General features: G+C 39.2%; 1 protein-coding gene across 1 annotated transcript in view; it reads left to right on the top strand.

The window, feature by feature from the left end:
* gabbr2 (gamma-aminobutyric acid (GABA) B receptor, 2) overlaps positions 1-20,963 on the top strand; it is a 204,344-nt gene that overhangs the window by 162,280 nt on the left and 21,101 nt on the right. The window lies entirely within an intron of this gene.

Here is a 20,963-nt window from a genome sequence, read left to right as displayed (position 1 = left end):
TATTGTTAAAGAAGGTCACCCAACAGGTTTCTGATCTGCTGGAGAAGAATTGTGGGTTATATAAAGAATGTGTCACCCATGACATCACTCAAAATGTGCTCCATGAAACACATCCTGTTTCCACATCACTTCCATAATATTTCATGATGTTATATACCGGTCCAACATTAAGGCATACAGTTTGTGCTCTTGGCATTTTAGATTTTGTGTTTTCTCTTAACTGGATTTGGATTTAGATTTATTTAATTACTCATAGGCATTATCTCCATTAATTAATAATCACCTGAAATAAATGAACAAGCTTACAAAATAAGAGTAGTTCTACTGTAGAACTTTTCTTTCATACTGTACATTTTAATCTTACCAGAGAAACAGTTTGGACTTGGAACTGTTACAACTCCGTCCCTTCTCCAAGATACAAAGGCATCTGGGTGTTACTTCCGTTGAACAGGCCAGAGCAGGGTGGATGAGGGAGGGCATTAGTTGCATCAGTGTGCTTTTAGACGTCAGACTGATGGAATCATGACCCTTCACCTGGCTGAAGAAGTCCAGGCTAGGAGATTGATTGGTACTAGGAGAAGGCCCATTAACTCCACCATCACTCCAGAGTACTTAGTGCCTTCGCCGCCTTCCTTCCCACCTGAATTTATATCTATGACACGTACACACACACACACACTATCTCCATCTGTGAAGAATTATATTCATGACATTCATGACTCTATACTGAGCATGTACTCTGGTGGTCTGGGGAATTTAAAACACAGCCACCATGTAGACACACAGCATGTACTGTATATATTTGTTTGCTCAGGTCTTCTCGCAGGTCATTTAGATGTACTTGTGACTGGCTCGCACTCATACTTGTACTGTAGCTTGTTTGATGCAGAAGAAAGCGTTGGGGATTATGTCGAACTTCACCAAGTGGTAGAGACCACCAAATCATCAAGTCATCTGGCTTATCGAGAGCTTTGAGTGTGGAAGTATTATATGGCTCCATCTCGTGTGCTTCAAACCCATGTCTATAGACTAAAGGCAATTTCTGGATTTTGATTTCCTATTAATTAATATTTATGATGGTGCATGTTTTTAAGAAGCAATCTGATCTGGATTTGGCCAAAAGAGTACAGTAGGAATAGACTAAGGGAAACTGGGCCATCTTTGGTGCAAAAAGCTTCTATCTGCATGGCACAGGAACAAAAGTGCTATGTTTTTGATATAGTACTACGCAAAAATCTTGAGCCATGTTATGGGGGGGCGGGGCGCTTCAATATGGCACCACCAAAAATGTTAGGAGTGGAAGCCGCAACGCAGGAATAAGAAAGGAAGCATTGAGACGTGGGGGTTAATCAGTTAGGACAAGCACCTCACAGTGCTAAGGAAATGGCGCTTCTACGCCACTTTGTAACTCAACTAAAGAACAGGGAGTGTCTTGTGAACCATGTGCGTGTAAAGCTAAATATATGCTCCCCTTTCTTTTGTGAAAGGAAAAATGCTAATTTATTTATTCTTCTCCAGACCTTTATTTCTTATTTTTATCATTCAGTCAATCTTAGTTTTCTCTTTTCAGTTCCCCTATACCAGAGCACCACTCTCATACCTGGTGCTATCTAATGTTCACACATAGTGTGCTGGTTTCTGGGGGGTTTAAATAACCTGACGGACAGGTGTAGCGCATCCGATCTGATTGGCAACATGCTGGGGTTGCCTAGCAACCACGGTTGTCCGCTGCTCTGCCTGTCTATAAATCTGCATAGTTGTCGACAGATTTGCCCTTCATGCTGAATATATTTTTCTTTCCAAGAATTACCTTTGTTTGTTTGTTTGTTTGTTTGTAAACATGGTCTTGATAAATAGTTCTCCTGAATAACCAGCCCTTTACCTGAGCAGTTGTAGAGGAATGTTTTTTGTTTGTTAAACCATACAGTGATCTAAGAATCATTGATTCATAAAAAGATGAAAATTTATTTTAAACAAAGTAAAGCATGAACCAGTGAGAAACGGGTGCAGATGATGAGAGATGATCAGGCCATTTATTAGAATTCTGATGATGCTGGAACAGACAAGAGGGGAAATGAAGTTGCTGCTGAAATTGTTAAATAAACAACCAGTTTTTAAATTGTATCTTTAGGTGCTTTGCAGTTTGTCAGAATAAAACATTTGCTCCCATTTCTTTCATTTAATCTACATCATTTAATTAAATATGAAGAAATTGGGCTTGGCTCCAGACCTTTGCACATTACTCTAGGTCTACTCTGGTGAGGAAGTTTAATGTACAGATCATATGTAAGATTCATCTTGAGTGCTGTGTGAATATAATTGCCTTTGAGGAAGACAAAGATTGCGTAACGTCGGCCATGCTGTAGTAAAGGACACCCATACATCCAGACATTCTGTGCATCTGTAAGTATGTGTGTGTGATTGTGTTTGAAGGACAAAGAGCTGATTAGAATTCCACAGGGTCCTCGGGTGACACTCACCATGCTCGCTCTTTTTCCAGTGCCGGCGCTGCAGTGCAGAAACACATGGTATTGCAGGGATCTGTTGCCATGGTAATGGCCATGGTTTCTGACACCCATAAACCATCAGCAGCATTCTTGATCTGTAGACCAAAAAAAAAAAGAAAACAGTATGCCTTTTGACAGATACCTCACAACAAGGTGCCTTTTGACGATTTTTATTTCATATATAATTTTATTTTCAAGATATGTAGCTTTTCATGTTTGACTCTTATATAATAAATATAATTAATTGCAGATACAAATATACATGCGCAGATTCTAATGTTATTCTCATAAGGATGCAGTCAATATGTCACGAAAAAGAAATGCAGTTAATTTTGACTGTAAACAAGTCCGAACACTAATTAGTGTAGATAGCGAAGGCTCTATTTGACTTTGTGAAAGACTTGGCACATTTGCACTTTACTTATTTTATTCTGAAATAAAGTAAATAAGTATAGTCAAACCAAAGTTCTGTAAACAAAGTCCTGTTTTCCTGATATTTTAAGGGAATTTGTACTGTTCAGTACATCATGAAATAAAGAATAGTGTTCCGGACCAGACTAAGGCTGTGAATCGAAAAAAAAAAAAAATCCTTAAGTATCTCTATGTTATGAATACAACCTGAGATATAATACCGGAGATATTATGTGCAAAAAGGGAGTTTTGAACACAATGCCAAACATTTAGATATTGTAAGAACCGGACTACTCTCGCACAGTTTGCGCACAGTGAAGCTGACATTGTTTAAGTTTGTACATGAATAAATAAATATTAAAAAATAATAATAATAATAACAGATGTTAAATAGTTTTAATAGCAGCATATAAAAATATACAGTATACTGTAAGCAATTAGACTGTACAGCAGAGGTGGGTAGAGTAGCTGTACTTCAAAATAATATTACTCAAGTAAAAGTAAAAAGTAGTCATCCAGGATATTACTCAATAAGAGTGAGAAAGTATTTGATAAAAAGATACTGAGTAACTGTTTCATCATAATGTTAGATTTTTTTTATAAATATAAATTATGTAAGCAGCCAGACAAAATGATAAAATAATGTACAAATTCTGACATTTCCAAGTAATAAAATAAATGAAATAAATAAAACACATTAATAAAATAAATGTCTTAACGAAATAGTCAATTTCACTTTTTTCACAACATAAAGTTTTTGAAATAAATACCTACTGTAGGTAACATATGTATGTTTGAACAGTGTAAACCATATACTGCATGTTCAGTTGCCCTCAGCAAAAAAACAACAACAACATTAGAACATGTACAAGAAGTCTCACTTTACCATAAACTGTGTCCAGCAGAACAAATGTAAGAAACTTATATGTTTAGCCTCTAATTTATTTGCTAATTATAGACGTTAACATTACATCATTTTAATAATACAGCTAAACTAACCGTGACATTCCTCCTCAGGTTCAACTATTTTCTCCCCCCAACCATACACAAATTTTGGCAATAGTTTCAGTTATAAAAATATTACAATTCAGCTAAGGACATACAATATTAGGATAAACAGAATGAGCAGCTCACCATCATATCTTCTAGTCTGAGTCGTTCGTTCTTTTGAATCTATTGCACTGCGTAGCGTCTATGGGAGTCACATGACAAAGAGCGAACGATTCGGATCGAAATGACTCAAAGGTAACTACAGAACTCATGTCTGTTCCCTGTACATAACCTGGAGAGGTTTTGCAATGATTTGCACATGCGTACCCAGTAAAAGATGAACGAATCACTCTCAGAGAATACTCGTTCTTCTGAGTCACGTTAAAGACTCGCATGAACGACCCATCATTACTACCCACCTCTGCTGTACAGAACATAGTGTGAGCATGCAGGGTAAAGTACAAAACCACATACAGTATTTGTCCCAAGGTCTGCAATGAGTGTGCAATGATTGTGCGTTGTGTGGAATACTGTGCAAAAGTATTGTGCAACATCAGCTGTGTGCACCACAGTCCACAACAAGAGGAAATTGTATTCGGAGAGGTGAGTTTCTAATGCTGTGTGTCTTAATGTTAAGTGATTTCTGGTATCCAAGTTATGAAACAAAAAAAAATGTGTTTCTTTTTTCTTTTCTTTTTTTCGAGCACTCCTGAGTATGCTGTATAAGAATGTGAGTAATGATGATAAACAAATGCCTGAAACAATGAGGAGGCATTGACCAGGTCAGATGGCATTACCAAGTGCTCTCCATAATGCTCTGATTATTGTGCTAAGGGCGGTTTTCCACTTGTCTCTCTTTTGTATGTGGACCATGTTGTAGGCACTTTTTAAAAGTCCTTAAAACCTCTTTTTGCACCAGTATTTTGTAGTATCGTGTGTGTGTGCGCGTACATGTTTGACACTTTGATTCATGTGCACTAATAACAGCGAGACCATGTTGCTGTTTTGCAGACTTCATGGCACCATCCTTCTGCATACATTTCTTTAAAAGCTTTAAGATGCATTTGGGATTGTTGGAAAACAGAATAAATTGAATCTCTGTATATATTTTATTAAAAGAAAAAAAGAGAAAGAAGATGCCAGACTTGACTCCCTGTGCAGCATGTATTCTCCCTACCTATATTTATATTCAAACACATGGTTATGGAAAAAGTGGAATACCCTTAAGTGAGTTATACAACCATACACATTTCCCATAAGAACTTTAAGACTTCTGGGAAACCTGACAACCTAAATGAAGTTGACACTACAGGGGTTCAGGAAAACACAAGCAGTGAGGCTTCCATATGTTATGCAACTACTTTTATCAATTTACAACTCTCTCTTAACCTGAATGTAAGTATGCTGCTGTCTGTCAAACCGTGGAGTGCTCACATCACACATCAGCATGTGCTCACACACTCACATGCACACACAGACCTGCTACACAAACAATCCCCTCTCACACTGTAATCTCTCTCGCCCATTTCCTCTTCCACACTTCCTCTCTTCTTCTCTTATGCTCAGTAGGGAGGCAGGCAGGCCATGAGCCACTACCACTTTTGATGTGCTAATGCACTTTCAAAGATGGATATTTAATACAGTTAATAATTGGTCTGAACATGTAAGCTTTCATTATCGGCTGCTGACGACGCCAGAAAGAAGCTAGACTTTGGAGTGTGGTCTGATTCAGAGTGGAGATTGTGGACTCTGAATGTCTTAGTGGCACAGCAGGAGAGCCGTCTTACATGCATATATATCAAAAGAGATGGCTGCAAAGATTAGAAATGAAAACGGACCAGTCAAACGTTTATTGAGGTCCTTGCCTTGTCCTCCTCACCGCTACATGAGACATCACATCACAGAAACTAGCAAAGTCTAACAATGCCTGAGAAAACTGGAGTGGATAAGGGCGAGCTTGTGTGTTTGTGTGTGTCACACTCCAGAGTGAATACATTATTTGGAAGTCACACATAAACTGTTATTTACTGTCTGACAGTCACTTCCAAAATTATTGGTGCCATTTATAAAAATGAACAAAAATTACCATATAACATTAAAATGCGTGGGTGGAGATTAGAGTTTTGCATAATATATAGGTTTAGCACAAAATATTTTAAAATCATTAATATATTCCTAATGCAGTTTGTTCGGAATAATAATTTTAAAATGATTTTAGACTCTTAAAGTCAAGTACCCCGAAAGTTAATCTTAGCACCTCTTAAGACAACATTAATATTTTATTAATTATTTATTTATTAGGGCCGATCTTTTTAGGCTTTAACCCATATTTTTACCTGAAGATAAGGTGGCGTGTGTGTGTGTATATGTGTGTGTATTTTATATATATATATATATATATATATATATATATATATATATATATATATATATATATATATATATATATACAAATTTACCAATATAGGGATAAGAAAAAGAGAAGGGACAGATTTAGATTTTATTTATTAGAAATTAAACTCTTTTCTAAAAGAAAATACGTTAAATATACAGTGTACATACAATGTATCGATGGACCAATCAATTATAATGGATGAGCAGTTGATTTCCTGTCCATTTCAACCAGTCAACCACTTTCTGTGCACATGGGTGACTGAATGGAAATACACAAAAAGTCCTAGGATTGTGCATACGTATACTGCCGATTATTGAACATGCTCACAACACAATTGTGTAAAATAATGATGAATTATTTGTCACACAGGGACCTGTTATGCAATTTTTCTGGGGGAAAAAATACCACTCCCAGATTTGGCCATACATTGGTTTTAGGAAGAAATTGAAGAAGGAAAATCCTAACATGAAGAGTGTGATAAGCACAAAATTTGTCAGCATGCATACAAAGTTTCCTCAAACCTTTGATCGATTGTGGAATGGTTACTGATTTCCATGACTAATGCCTAGTGACAGGAAATTTTTATACATTCTTAATTGTACCTTATTTGCTGTTATTGCACAGGAACCCAGCACACAAAGTACATACAAGGTGTAAAGATATTAAGACATTTATTAGAAAGCTCAGAGTTAATTTGATCAAAAACCATTAACAGGTCCATAATAAATCAGAAACGTTCCCCTGGACAAAACAATCAGCCATGCTAAACAGTTGCATGCTGTAAATTTAAAGCAGATGAATAAGGAGGTGTAAACACCTACATGTTTTGATTAGTAGGTGTGAACTACAGAACAATTGGTAGGACATTCCTGTCTATGACCCACTACTTCACTGTCAGATTGTTTTATCAGGACTGTTTATATAGTTAGATAAACTGGACTAGATAATAGCTTCACTAGGAAATGTACAGCTAATCTGATGTCTGTTGTCCGTGAGACTGATGACAACCTTTCTGTCTTTACACTTTCTTTTTCTTTCTCTCTTCAGTTGTCAACTCATGCAGACCAAAAATCCCATTCACCCACCGTTGCTAGGCAACCACTGATTGAGCACAAAATCCGTGTGTTTTAACAATTAAAGCTACTTCACATGAAAAAGCAGTGTCAAAGATTTCTGTAGTTAGCCGAGGTTATTGTCCATCCCTGTCCGATCCCCAGACTGACAGCACTCTCTTTCAGAGGAAGAGGAAGTGACACAGCTGGAACTCACTGATGACTAACACTGAAAGCTGGCTCAAAAGCCGGATGGCTCATCATAGCTATTTTCGTACGGAGTGTCAGATATTGCAATGTGTGCTGTGAATATTGTTACTTTATGACTTTGATAAATTGCAGGAATCATTTGTAACACAGGAGTCAATGTTCGAAGAGCTAAAGGAAAAGAAACCTTTTCTTAACAACCGATTTTGGAATAAATCAACTTAATCTACAAGTCCCGTCACCAAATTCACAGAACAAGATGGGCAAAGAAGGATATATGAAAGATTACATTAAATACATTAAATACTGGCCAATGTATCATCATCATCTTCATCATTATCGTCGTCTATACAGTTTTATCCTGTATACAGGGTTACACACTGGACAGGGTGCTAATCCATTGCAGGGCACACTCACTCATGGGCAATTTGGGAACACCAGTTATTTTAATCTGCATGTCTTTGGACTGTGGAAGGAAACCTGGGGTACCTGGGGTAAACCCACCAAGCACATGGAGAACATGCAAACTCCATGCACACAAAACCCAAAGCAGGAATCGAACCCAGACCCTGGAGGGGCAAGGTCACAGTGCTAACCACTACGCCACCATGCTGCCTGTTGGCCAATATACTAAAATGTATTTATAATACTTAATATATTTCAAATTACATCAGTATATAGAATGTTTTTAAATGTACAGTAGGGATATACACGGATCAGCCATACTGTAGCATTACAAAGCACAACATTAAGCCCAGCTTTTCTGTAGACAAGACTTCTTGGGGTGTGAGGAGTTTGGACGCTGGGCTTTATCGGCTTTTCCATGGGATTGGACCGGACGAGCAGGCCTTTGCCCCTTGCAGACATGGGGTAGCTTTGCGTGCCCATGATCCTGTCACCATATACTGTATATAATTGCTAATCAATGTTAATGTGTTAATGTTATGGCAGATCTAATATTTATAATAAAATTTACTAGCCTGACAAAATAGACGTAGCCCGCATAAAGCCATTTTCTGTGCATAAGGTTTAAAATATATTGCTCCAAAGAGCTCAGAGAAATTAACTTCCTTTTATGTCTTACATGTGAATACAAGCAGAGGGAAAACAAAGACATGAGAGAGTCAACACAGCCTGTCTACTAGAACAGCCAAAAGGGTTTCTGGCATTACGTGTAGCTGAGAGCGCAAACAAACAGGCTTTATATGAAATAACGATCAACACATGGTAATGAATGAACCATCCATTTCATGTGTCACGTATCCGAGCTTCGAAAATGACTGTAATGCATGTGTCTAATTAGCTTCTTCCGTCAAATATAACGTAAATTTTATTTCTGTGGTTGAAACCCCCCACAACCACCAGTGATTACGTCAGGTCTTCCAGCGGCTGGTGACGCAAATAGTTTGATTGTGACAACGGGGAAAAAAGAGTGCAGGAGTGGGTCTTTAACACTTTAACACAGTGTGTGTGTGCTCTTGTAAAAGCATGCAGGCAGAGAGCAGTACACAGTCTAACAGGTGTGATCATTAAGGAAGCCATGACACAGAGAACAGGGTGGTCACATGAGGGTCTGCGTGTGACCTGCAGGTGTTCATGTACGAATTTATTACATAGGCATAAGGCAGATTTGTAATTTCACAGGAACACACAAGTACATGGAGAAATAGAGGGCTCACATGGAAACTGATTGAATATGTATGTCCTATATGTTTGTGTGGACAAAAAAGATCAGTACCTGTACTTCTCTGTACACACACAAACACCCCGCTTTCATTAGGGCGTTGTAGATTGAGGAAGAATGGCAATGCACATGGTGTTTTGTTGTCCTGCTGCTTCAGAACAGCGGTGGCATACAGATGGACTAAAGGACGAAAGGACAGCAGAATGTTTGATTGAGTATCAGCAACACAGATGACACTTTAAACACCTTATCTAGTTAGACACCTGTGTTTCGGAGCATCTCCATGAAACGAGTAAGTAGAACTGGCGTCATATTGTTGGGGTTGTTTGCTAGCAGATTGTTAGATCCAAAAGTTCTTCATGGAGATCACAAGACCTTGACATGGGCATACATCTTCACTGTACATTTTTTTTTTTAAACACGCTTTTTAATGAGCACCTAAATTCCACGCAAATGAAGTCGCAGGCACATCTAGTATTAAATAAGATTATATAATAGTGCAAATATATAGACTGCAAATGCTTAAAGATACAATATAAAACTTGATTGTTAATGTAACAACTTAACAACCTCATTTTCCCTCTCGTCTGTTCCAACCACTAAGCATTCAACATAACCAGTATACTAATCACCAGCCAGATCATCTGTCATCATCTGCACCTGTTTCTCACTTGGTGTGCCTTGGGTTAGATGGGTTTTTATGCTTGAATAATTCATAGGTCAATGTGTGGCTTAACAAGCAAAAATCGTTCATCTCAAATTACTCAGGTAGAGAAACTGGACGGACAAATGAATCAAAACCTTTCCAAAAAATAAGAGCAAAAAAACATCCTTGGAGAAGATAGTACTACTGTATAGATAGAACTGTTGATCAAGATTACATTAAAATACAAGAAAGTCTGGGCCTTTTTCAAGAAGCAAAATTTCATGAAGAAATGTGGGTTGCTTAAAACAAACAAAAATTATGTAGTCATAAATTCATATTTTGTAATTGTTTAAAACTAAAGATGTAAAGCGTTGTGTAAGAAGAGTGTTTTATTTTGGGGGTTTTGTTCCAAAAAAGGTAAATTTGACCCAATCTCAAACACATCAGCAGACACTTCAGTCTACATGTACTGTGTGATGTGGACAGCTGGTGACACAGAGCTGAGGCCATCATCCAGTCCATCAGTGTGCTGTGGATAAATGTGTCTGACTCACATCAGCTTTTATGAAAAAGTGCTCTTTCACTTAGTGTAGCCTTCAGTCACTCACTACCTGGCCACTGGGAAGTGCTTATTTATTCACTCATTCATCAAATCATTGTTGGAAAAAAAACAAACATTTTTTTTAGGGTAGGGGTGTTGAGAGGTGGGGGAAGGTGTTGAACAGTGGTGTATTTGGGTTCCCATCTGGGTGATAGATGGGGCTTGGTGGAGTGTCCGGATGATTTGTGAGCTCTCCGGTTCTAAGCCCTTCAAGCTCTGATTAAGTTTGTAGCTGCAGGGATGGAAAACTCTCTGAAGACAGGCTCCAGGCTTTGGCTATCTGAGGAAAATATTTCATGGGCACAACTTGCCCTTGGGAGATTTTTTTTTTTTTTTTTTTTTTTACTATTTGTCAGAATTTAAAACCTGAAAACTAAAAGTACATTCTTAGAATTTCTTAGTATTAAATTGAAGTTGGACATTTATCAAATTGCAGACATGCAATATATGTCATGCAGGCTTAAACAACTCTTCATGGTCCAATTTTGACTTGATTAAACCAAAATTGGAATCTTCTTTGCATAAATCTCAATCATAGGTTAAATAGCTAGTATCTTTATCTAGGTTTTGCCAAAAGTAAAAATGTAAAGAATTGCAGAAAGATTACAAGCCAGTGCAGCACAACTCAGTGTTGGCCATAAAAGGAAATGACATCACAGCCCGCCACACATGGAGCCCAGCAGGCAAAAAGGCCATCGACCCAGCCTCTAAAACTCCCCAGATCCCAGAGGTTGTGTGGAGTGATGCCACGAGGGGCCAGTGCTGTTCAGATGACAAGGGGTACAATTCATTCATTCATCTTCCGTAACGCTTATCGTGTATACAGGGTCACGGGGGCCTTGGGCCTATCCCAGGGGACTTTGGGCATAAGTTCCATCACAGGGCACACATACTACAGGCAATTTGGGAAAGCCATTTAACCTGCATGTCTTTGGACTGTGGGAGGAAACCAGAAAACCCAAACCCACCAAGCACAAGGAGGATATACTAAACAAACTCCCTCTGTGTGGCATGAGGTACAGTAAAGTAACTATTTTAAAATATGCACAACAAATACACTAATTGTCAGGTGCACCAGCTGAATTTATGTGCTTAGTGCAAATATATCAATGTTTCCATGTGCTATAAAATTACTAAAAGTTATAACAGTTTTATAGTCGCTGCAATGCTACATTTAGCCATTTGGCAGACGCTTTTAGTCCAGAGCAACTTACTTTTTTTTTTATCTCATTACACATCTGAGCAGTTGAGGGTTACAGGCCTTGCTCAAGGGCCCAACAGTGGCAACTTGATGGTTGTGGGGTTTGAACCTGGAATCTTCCAAACCATAGTCCAATGCTTTATCCATTGAGCTACCCTGTTGAGTTCGGTTTCTTCAAGGTTTCTTCTTATTGTTATATCAGGGAGTTTTTTTTTTCGCTAAACAGATAATTACTCATTGCCTATACAGGATCACGGGGGGGCTGAGGATGGGTAAATAGGGGTTCCAAATTTGGAGCACAAATTTTAAATGAAATACATAGCTAAACATGTTAAAGACAAAGCCATATGTAACATCAACAGCAATTAAGTACTACTTAGGCTTAAATAGGCGGCTCGGTGGCTCAGTGGTTAGCGCTGTCGCCTTGCACCTCCAGGTCCCAAGTCGGATGGCATGGAGTTTGCATGTCACAGATGTCCAAAGACATGCAGATTAGGCTAACTGGGGTTGCCCATAGAATCTGCGAATCATTGTTAACCGAAGGTCCTACCAGGGTCATATAAATAGGAATAAATACAAAGGTCAACATTGGCCTCCAAGGTTCCTAGTTGGATTACCGAGGTGCCTGGATGGATGGATGGATGGATGGATGGATGGATAGATAGATGTTTAATTAGTTGCCTAGTATAAACTGACAGAGGCTATGGCCACTCTCTTGGCGATCTTGATAACCATACCTAACCATCCACCAGTTTACTATTTAAATAGCCTAACTGGATATGCCATAAGACCGCCCAATCCATGTGGTTCCTTTCACTAATGCACTAATGCAGAGCGCAGATAGATATCTGACTCTGATGCAGCATGTGTGTGTGTGCTGTCTCTGCTCTTTTGGTAAATGATCTCTGACTCCTCTTATCTTTCTCCACTACGGCCTCCCCCATCTCTTTTCCGGAAGCACAGATCAAGGGGAGAGGGAGGGAGGAAAACAAAAGAAGAAAGACAGCTGAAGCAAGGTGAATGACCTTAGGATCGATCCTGATGCATGTGCTGGAGGAAGAGTATGATGTGTGCTGAACAGTATAGCATATGACATTACTAAGGCGTACATCAGTCACTGAGCCCAGCAGGCCATGACAGGCAGGATACAAGCCATGATCCTTCTTTGCACACTTGTCGCCACGCTCATGTCTCTAATCAAGGCTGCGCCTCTCCATCCTGGTCCGGCCTGGTCTGCTCTGCTGTTCTCTGTAAGGTGCTTAGATTGAGATTTCATGCCTGTGTGAGCTACACAGCAGGGTCCCGCTAAACATATTTAACCCTGCAGCACTTCCCAGGTAGACCAGACCCGGATGCCGGTATTAACGATGCATGTGCGATCCCTGAGCGGCGTCTCTTGTTAGGAAAGCTGTGAAATCAAGTGAACAGGGTGGTATTGCTCACATGATGTGGGTGTGCGCTTACACATACTCACACACCCCTAGTGAAGTGCAGCAAGTGAGCTCTGTGTGAGTCCTGGCAGACTAACGTATGTTCAGGATGAGGACTGCAGGTGCTAAACGTATAGAATAGATGTTTGAGTTGCAAACAAAGGCAAAGGGATTAAGGGATGAGACAGAATGGAAAGGTGTCTCAGATGAATGTTATTTCAGAAGCAGACCCCAGGAGCAGCTCCCCCTCCTGTCCACCATCTGCACACTCATTAACCCACATGCCACCACATACTGCTTAAAGGGGCTGGGCCAAGAACACTTCTCAGTGTGTGTGTGTGTATGTGTGTGAGTAAGCATATCTGCACATACTTGCAAGCGTTTGTGTTATGCCTTTAATGTGTCATCGGCACACACAGCCTGCTGCATGTATGAATCAGTGTTTGTGGGATCGGGCACTTTAAAAATGCTTTAAGGTAATGTTTGAGGTCATGTTTATGCTGGCGCCTTCCAGAGTGACCCCACTCCTGGTGTATTTTACTCATTACTCACTACACCAGATTTTACTTAGGTGCATGAGCGCTTCTAATGATGCCATTACGTCCTGATATGTCTGTTTTAATTCGTCCAAGATAGAGAGAAACAGCTCCAATTTAATGCTTATATAAAACATTAGCGATTGAAGGATTGTCTTGACAGAAGAGATGGGAAGTAACAGAGACTGTATTTAAGTCTGTTTTTTACATAACAAGTATTAGAGATTTTCTATCCCATAATATATATTTTATTTTATTATATATATATTTCAAAATTAGTCATGTATCCATCTAGAAACCTCTGTAGTCCAACCAGGGACCGTGGAGGCCAATGGTGACCATTCCTATTTTGTATGGCGATGGTAGAACCTCCAGTCAACACGTCCGCACATTCACACAGTATGGGCAATTTGGGAACGCCAATTAGCCTGACCTGCATGTCTTTGGACTGTGGAAGGAAACCCATTAAGCATGGAGCAAACATGCAAACAGACCCAATGCTGGAATCGAACCTAGGACCTGGAGGTACAATGCTAACCACTAAGCCACTGTGCTGCCGCGACACTTTATATAGGATAAAGCGATATAGACGGTGAGTGATGGAGTGAGTGAGACAAATTTATCAGCAAAAATGAAAACTGATACACCTTACTGGTATCAATACTTCGCCATGTACACTCAGTTTGTATTGCAAAAGCTAGGTATTTTCACACAGCTAGCTATGAGTTAGGTAATGATTTTAGTTGGATAATATTGTCACACATTTCTTAGTAAAAGTGACATAAATTAACCAACAGGAACTTAAAATTAGTGATTTACGTATTTAAGAAACATCTTTTTTTGTTGAATCTTTCTTGTACTTCATATTGTGTGTGTGTGTGTGTGTTTGCGCGCGCGCTTATGTTTACTGGACACACACATCAGAAAGGTCGGCACCCTCTTGTTCAGCTCTACAGCTCCAGACTCGGGTCACATCAAAGGGCTTCAAAGGCTCTCTGAAGCCAGCACTAATTAATGCACTATAATCACCCCAACAACACAGAACAGTGTAAAGTGAATTAATTACAATCATAATTATTCGAGATGTTTCATATTAAATACATGTTGTCTAAAGTATACTGGTAAAGATAAAAAGAAAGCGTTAAAAAGACGAGTTGTTAAAGGAGTGGTTGGTGGTACTTGGTGACCCCTGCTGTCTTGGAGGTAAATTGCAATTGTAGTGAAAACACTGAGCAACATTTTGTTTTTCCCAAATAGAATCTATTAATTTGGTAATCCTACCTGTGCCATCCGAGCTGGATTTTAACCATACATTCACAATAGATACAGTGACAATACGTCTCGAGAGATATGTACTATAAAGATAATACAAAGACAAATCAAGCTTAAAGGAAGTAGGAGAGATCATTGATTCTTTTTCTGACCAGCCATACCACTAATACCACCACCAGGTTACTTAAATAACATTGATCATCAATTATGTATCAGCAAAATGTTTACAGGACAAAAGGCACCTAAGGCTCATCTATAGTTGTGGGGTCCAAAGGCTAGCTTGTCCAGTCCATATCCAACAGAAAACCATTGCAGCACAAATTGCTGTAAGAATTCAGTTGAAGGTATCCAAACACACAGTGCATTACAGGGTGCCTTATATTGGCCTTTAAAGTTTTAAGGAAGTTGGTCTGGCCTTCAAATTCCCCAGATCCCCATCTGACTGAGCAATCCTAGGATTACCGGACAAACAAGTCTGATGCATGAAAGGCCCACCTACTGTAGCAACCCACAGCACCCAAAGTATCTCCACTAATGTCCCGGTACCAGACACCAAATCACAGTCCCAGTGGTCTTAAGGAGTCATATCCCGAGGTCCCAGAGCAGCACAAAGCGTCACCTAGACAATATTGGGCATAATGTTTAGCATTTTAATATTATGGCTGATCGGTGTAAAGTAAGTACAGTTAGTTTGCTTTGATAATCTGCCAACAAAGCTGGTAAAAAGCCTGCACATAAGATCTACTTCAAATGACAGACAGTTAATGCATTATTTATCATTTAATTAATTAGATTTCTAATAATTATATAGCTACAATTGTTTCTTTCCTGATCCCAAAAAACTAAATGCCTACAAGTGACAACAGTAGCGCACAAGAGACAAACTGTTCTCTCATGGGGTGTGTGTGGTCATGGGGTTAGAGATGAGCAGTGTGAGCGGGACTAATTTCAAATGAGAAATAGTTCGAGTATGCCGAATCGCAGTTTCTGTGATTATTGGTGTTACAGGTCTGAATCAAACTCTACCTTTGCTAGCAATTAGGCTGATTGCAGGTCTTAATTAATTAATCAAATCTTCTCAGGATTTTATTCCTGAAAAAAATCAGTAGCCTGATGTGAGGTTAATAACTGGATAGAAGGTCTCATTTCCCATGGACTGAAGCTTGTCTATTGACTCCAACCAACCATCCATCCATCTAGGAACCTCTGAAGTCCAACTAGGGACCGTTGAGGCCAATCGTGATTTGTTCCCATTTTGTACAACTATGTTAGGAAAACACCGGTCAACATTCACACGCACACACATTCTGTGTGTTGCCTGGTGACATACAGACAGCAGTATAAATAAAGGATTAATGCAGTGCAGCTCCAATGTCTTACAGTGCTGAACTAAAGTCACACGGAGCGAAACACAATTGTTTCTTTCTTATTATTGCCCCATTTTCATAAAAACAGTTTTTAAAAATGGCTCAGATTGTAGAAGTGCGAGCAGTTCAAATAAAAGATTGTAGACAAGCATCGCTCCCGTGTGAACGCAAACTCAATTTCATATTGCCCTTATTCACTTGTAACCTGCGCCAACCATTCCATCAGGCTGGGGAGTTGAGAGAGATAAGGCTTTGAGAGAATCATTATGTTCTCCTGCTCCAAATCTGACAGAGATACTCTTTGCTTTCCTGTCATGCTTTCTCTCCCAACTTTGGCTGCCCTGGCTGTCAGATCCCTGATTTCTTCATTGTTTTCAGATGGTCCAGACTGGTTACCTGCTGTCTTTACTTTGTCTTCCTGATGATATTTTGCATAGATATTTGTAGGTGGGTTTTATGGCTGGCCATACTGTATGTTCCTATAGACTATTAATAACTAAAAATCCCTAAGCTCCAAAACATACAATTCAGTTATGCACTCATTACTCAATAGCTGCTATAAATGATTCAGTAACAACAGTGTAAAACTAATGCAGCGTAGTTACTCAGAGTTTAGTTACTGAAGTAAGGAATGTGAATCTGGCCCCACAAAGAGACGTGAGCCTTTAAAAACAGAAACTACACGAAGGCTGCAAAAGAATGTCTCAGAAAAGCAAAAAATCAAAAGTCATAGTGGATTCTAAAAACACATGCATGTAGCAGGAATACTTCCTATAAGGGATAAATATTCATGGAAAACCATGCACAAACATGCAAACTAAAGACAATTAGCATACCCAATCCAACTCCTGATATACCATTCCAGTCCAGGACGGAATCAGGTGCCCTAGTGTGGTAAGGCAGCAACGCCACACTGTTATACTGCACCATCATAAAACTTTCCTTAAGAAAACTTTCTAAAAAGCTGAGTGAGATTAATACAATGATAGATCACAAAAATTACTCAAATTTACTACCCGAATTTTGTTGGGACGTTCTTTTAATTTCAATAAAATAAAAACTAAAAGACTTTCAAATCACATGGGCCAATATTTAAATTACAATAGAACAAAGAGTACATAAATGTTAAAACTGAAATTTTTTATACTTTTATGCACAAAATGTGCTCATCTCATGTTTGATGCCTACTTTTGGTCTCAATGTCAAATCTGGACTCGTCTGACCATAGAACATTTTTCCACTTTGAAACCGGCCATTTTAAATAAGCCCTGGCTCACATGACATGACGTCACTTTCAGACCATGTTCACTTATGGCTAAAAACAAAAAAAAGTTTCTGGAAGTATTCCTGGGCCCATTTAGTAATGTCAATGACACAGACATGCTGGTGTACAAGACAGTGGTAAGACCAGCGATGCTCTAAGACAAGGGGCAGAGCTGGAGGTAGCAGAGAAAATGATGTTCTCTTTGGGAGTGATAAGGATGGATGGAATAAAGAATTATTTTGTCAGTGGGACAACCCACGTTAGATGTTTTGGAGACAAAGTCAGAGAGGCCAGATTGAGGTGGTTTGGACATGTTCAGAGGAGAGATGGTGAATATATCGGGAGAAGGATGCTAAAGTTGGGACTGGCAGGCAGGAGGTCTAGAGGAAGACCAAAGAGGAGATTTATGGATGCAGTGAGAGAGGACATGAAGTTATTTGATGTAAGAGAAGAGGATGCAGAGGATAGGGTGGGATGGAGGCAGATGATTCGCTGTGGCGACCCCTGAAAGGGAACAGCCGAAAGATAAAGAAGAATGACATGCCAATGAGTGATGTAGTGTCGTCTAAGGGCTCGAGGCCTCGGGTGTCCAGCATAGGTCTTCAGCCCTTATGCACAGAGATTTCTCCAAACTCTCTGAATCTTTTAAAGACGTTCTGCACTGTAGATGATGAGATTTGCAAAATGACATTATTTTGAGATTATTTTTAAAGTAATCCACAATCTTTTTATGCACTCAAATTTTTATTTCACAAATTGGAGAGACTCTGCCTCTCTACGACATCCCTTTTATAGCTAATAATGTTACAGACCTGATGTCAATTGACTTGGCTGAATCTTTTGTAAAAAAATATATATATATTGTTTTTAGTCCTTTGTTGCCCTATACCAACATTTCTGAGACCTGTAGCAAGCACCAAATTCTTATCAGAGCTCATTAAAAGTGTAAAATTTCTCAGTTTAAACATTTATGTTCTCAGTTTTCTATTATGAGTAAAATATTGTCTCATGAGATTTAAAAGTCATTTAGTTTTCATTTTATTCAAGTTTAAAAAACGGCTGAACTTTTCTGAAATTTGGGTTGTACAAGGAGAGTTAATGTCCAACCAGGATTTGAAATTTCTCAGTAATAAAGGAGTAAAACTGATTGATAGTTACAAAGGATTTCAAGCACAGTACAGTGATGAGACTCTAAGCAGCACTAAAACATTTGAATGGTGTAAATGTTTTAAAGAAGGCAGTACATCCGTGAATATACTGGCACTGAGCCCATTGTAGTCATCCCTGAAACCATTAAGCAAGTGGAACACTCTTAGAAAAAAAAGCCGGTCTGGTTTAAACACCAAATGTATTCAGCTTTTTGCAGGACACATGCCCTCCATGCACATTACAAGAACTCAGTTGAGCCACATCATTGCCACATGTTTACGCCATTGAAGGAGTTCCTGGGAGGCCAGTGTTTCAAGCGCGAAGCTCCGGCATTCTGAGAAAACCTTCTACCTTGATGGTATTTAAGCACTAGTGAAACACTGGCATAAGTGCATTAGTGTAGCAGTGCATTGTATAGAGAAATAAAGGGAGTTTTTGACTTGAACGCCTCTTATATAGTACTGATGCTATACTCCTAAAACCCTTAAATCCTCTAATCATTGTGTTTTGCTGCTCTTATACATACTTACCAAAATAAATATTTTAGATTTAAAATTGGAATGTTTCTATATTAGTTTATGAACATTCCATCATGTGTGAGTGGATGATACTGGAACGAAGCCTCCAGAGACAGACACTCATGCTGCAGCTCTTCATTACCCTCATAATGCCTGTATCTTGGTAAAAATAAAATGTGTTGTTTGGCCGATATGAGAGGCGGTGTCGTGGCTTAAACGGTAGGACCGGATCGATGTGATGGCTTGCAGGTGCTCTGCCACTGCCACAGGACTTGAGATAAGGTAATAAATTGGAGTGTCAGAAAAAGAGACCTTGTCTGATAATTTACACGATACCAAGTTATCCAAGAAACGAGAATTTGGATTAAATGTTAGCCTGCTGTCCTGTGCTGTATGTATCGCTTATCAGGTATCTATCGTACTATATGCTCCATCTTGACTGCACCGGTCTGTGGCACGGTAACGGTGCACTCGGTGGGAGATTGGCACTTAAACTTTTGTACTGGTAAGTGAAAGGTTGTGACTTTAAATGCAGTTGTGTAAAAAGAAGTGGGTAAACACTAGACAAGGGTTATTAACTGCCAGACTGTGGTTTGGATGTAGACCCAACATCTCAGCTGACTGAACTGAGCACATTGTTAATCATCTAGTTTTTAAACACTATTTTTAAAACCCATTTTTAACATCCCGGTTTCTGTGAGTCTGTGCTCATTACAGCGTCAAAATCTTGCTCTTGGCTGACAGCAGTGGAACCGAGTGTGGCCGTCTTTGCTTTCCTTCTGCTTCTCCGAGGTGGAGAACTCCTACTTAGTAGTTGTTTAGAGATTTTTGTTTGTTTGTTTCTGCACCATTCTCTGCAGTGTCAAAAGTTTGATGCCTGTTTTATGTCTTCTTTCTCAAATCTGGACTCATCTGACCATAGAACACATTTCCACTTTAAAACCGGCCATTTTAAATAAGCCCTGGCTCACCTGACACAATGTCACTTCCAGACCTTGAGCTTTAGTTGGCGTAGATAGCACAGCGGATTGTGTTTGCCACGAGGTGTTTCTGGAAGTATTCCTGGGCCCATTTAGCAATGTCAATGACCCAGTCATGCTGGTGTACAAGACAGTGGTGAGACCAGCGATGCTCTACGGCTAAGTGACAGTGGCACTAAAAACAGATCTAAAATATATCCAAACCAGTTCATTTGACACCAACATCCATGCCATGGTCAAAGTCACTGATTGGAATTTTCTTTACCCCATATAGATACATTTAATGCAAGAGAAGCAAAAAAAATTATTGTAGCATGTAAAAACGCAGACTAGTTCTACAGGAAAATCACAGACCTGGCAACTTTCCCCTCGTCTTACATGTGTTTACAATGGCATCAGTATGATGTGACAAAGCAGGTCAAAGTTATTAATTCAGAATAAGGGATTTAAAAAAGTGATATGCACCGATAAAGCAAATTGAAAAAAAAAATACAAAAATTTTACAAGCAAATTTATATTCAAATTCATTCAAATTAATATGCATGTACTGTACAGTATGTGTGCACACGCAGTAAATAAGGTTAATTTCAAAAAAGAAGATTGTGTTCCAGGACAAGCTGTGTCACCTCTCTGGCACCCCCTGTTGGTTAGCGGTCCTGTTTCCAGACTGTGCAGCTGAACTCCAATAACAAACCAGCTCTGACCATCTGACAGCAAGACTGTCAGCCTGGCAGTCGCATGGCTTCACCCCCC

The sequence above is a fragment of the Clarias gariepinus genome, chromosome 3 (genome assembly GCF_024256425.1).
Source record: "Clarias gariepinus isolate MV-2021 ecotype Netherlands chromosome 3, CGAR_prim_01v2, whole genome shotgun sequence".
In the NCBI taxonomy this organism is placed as follows: Eukaryota; Metazoa; Chordata; class Actinopteri; order Siluriformes; family Clariidae; genus Clarias; species Clarias gariepinus.
Note: the sequence above shows the minus strand (reverse complement) of the source record. Positions and strands in the feature narration are given on the sequence as shown.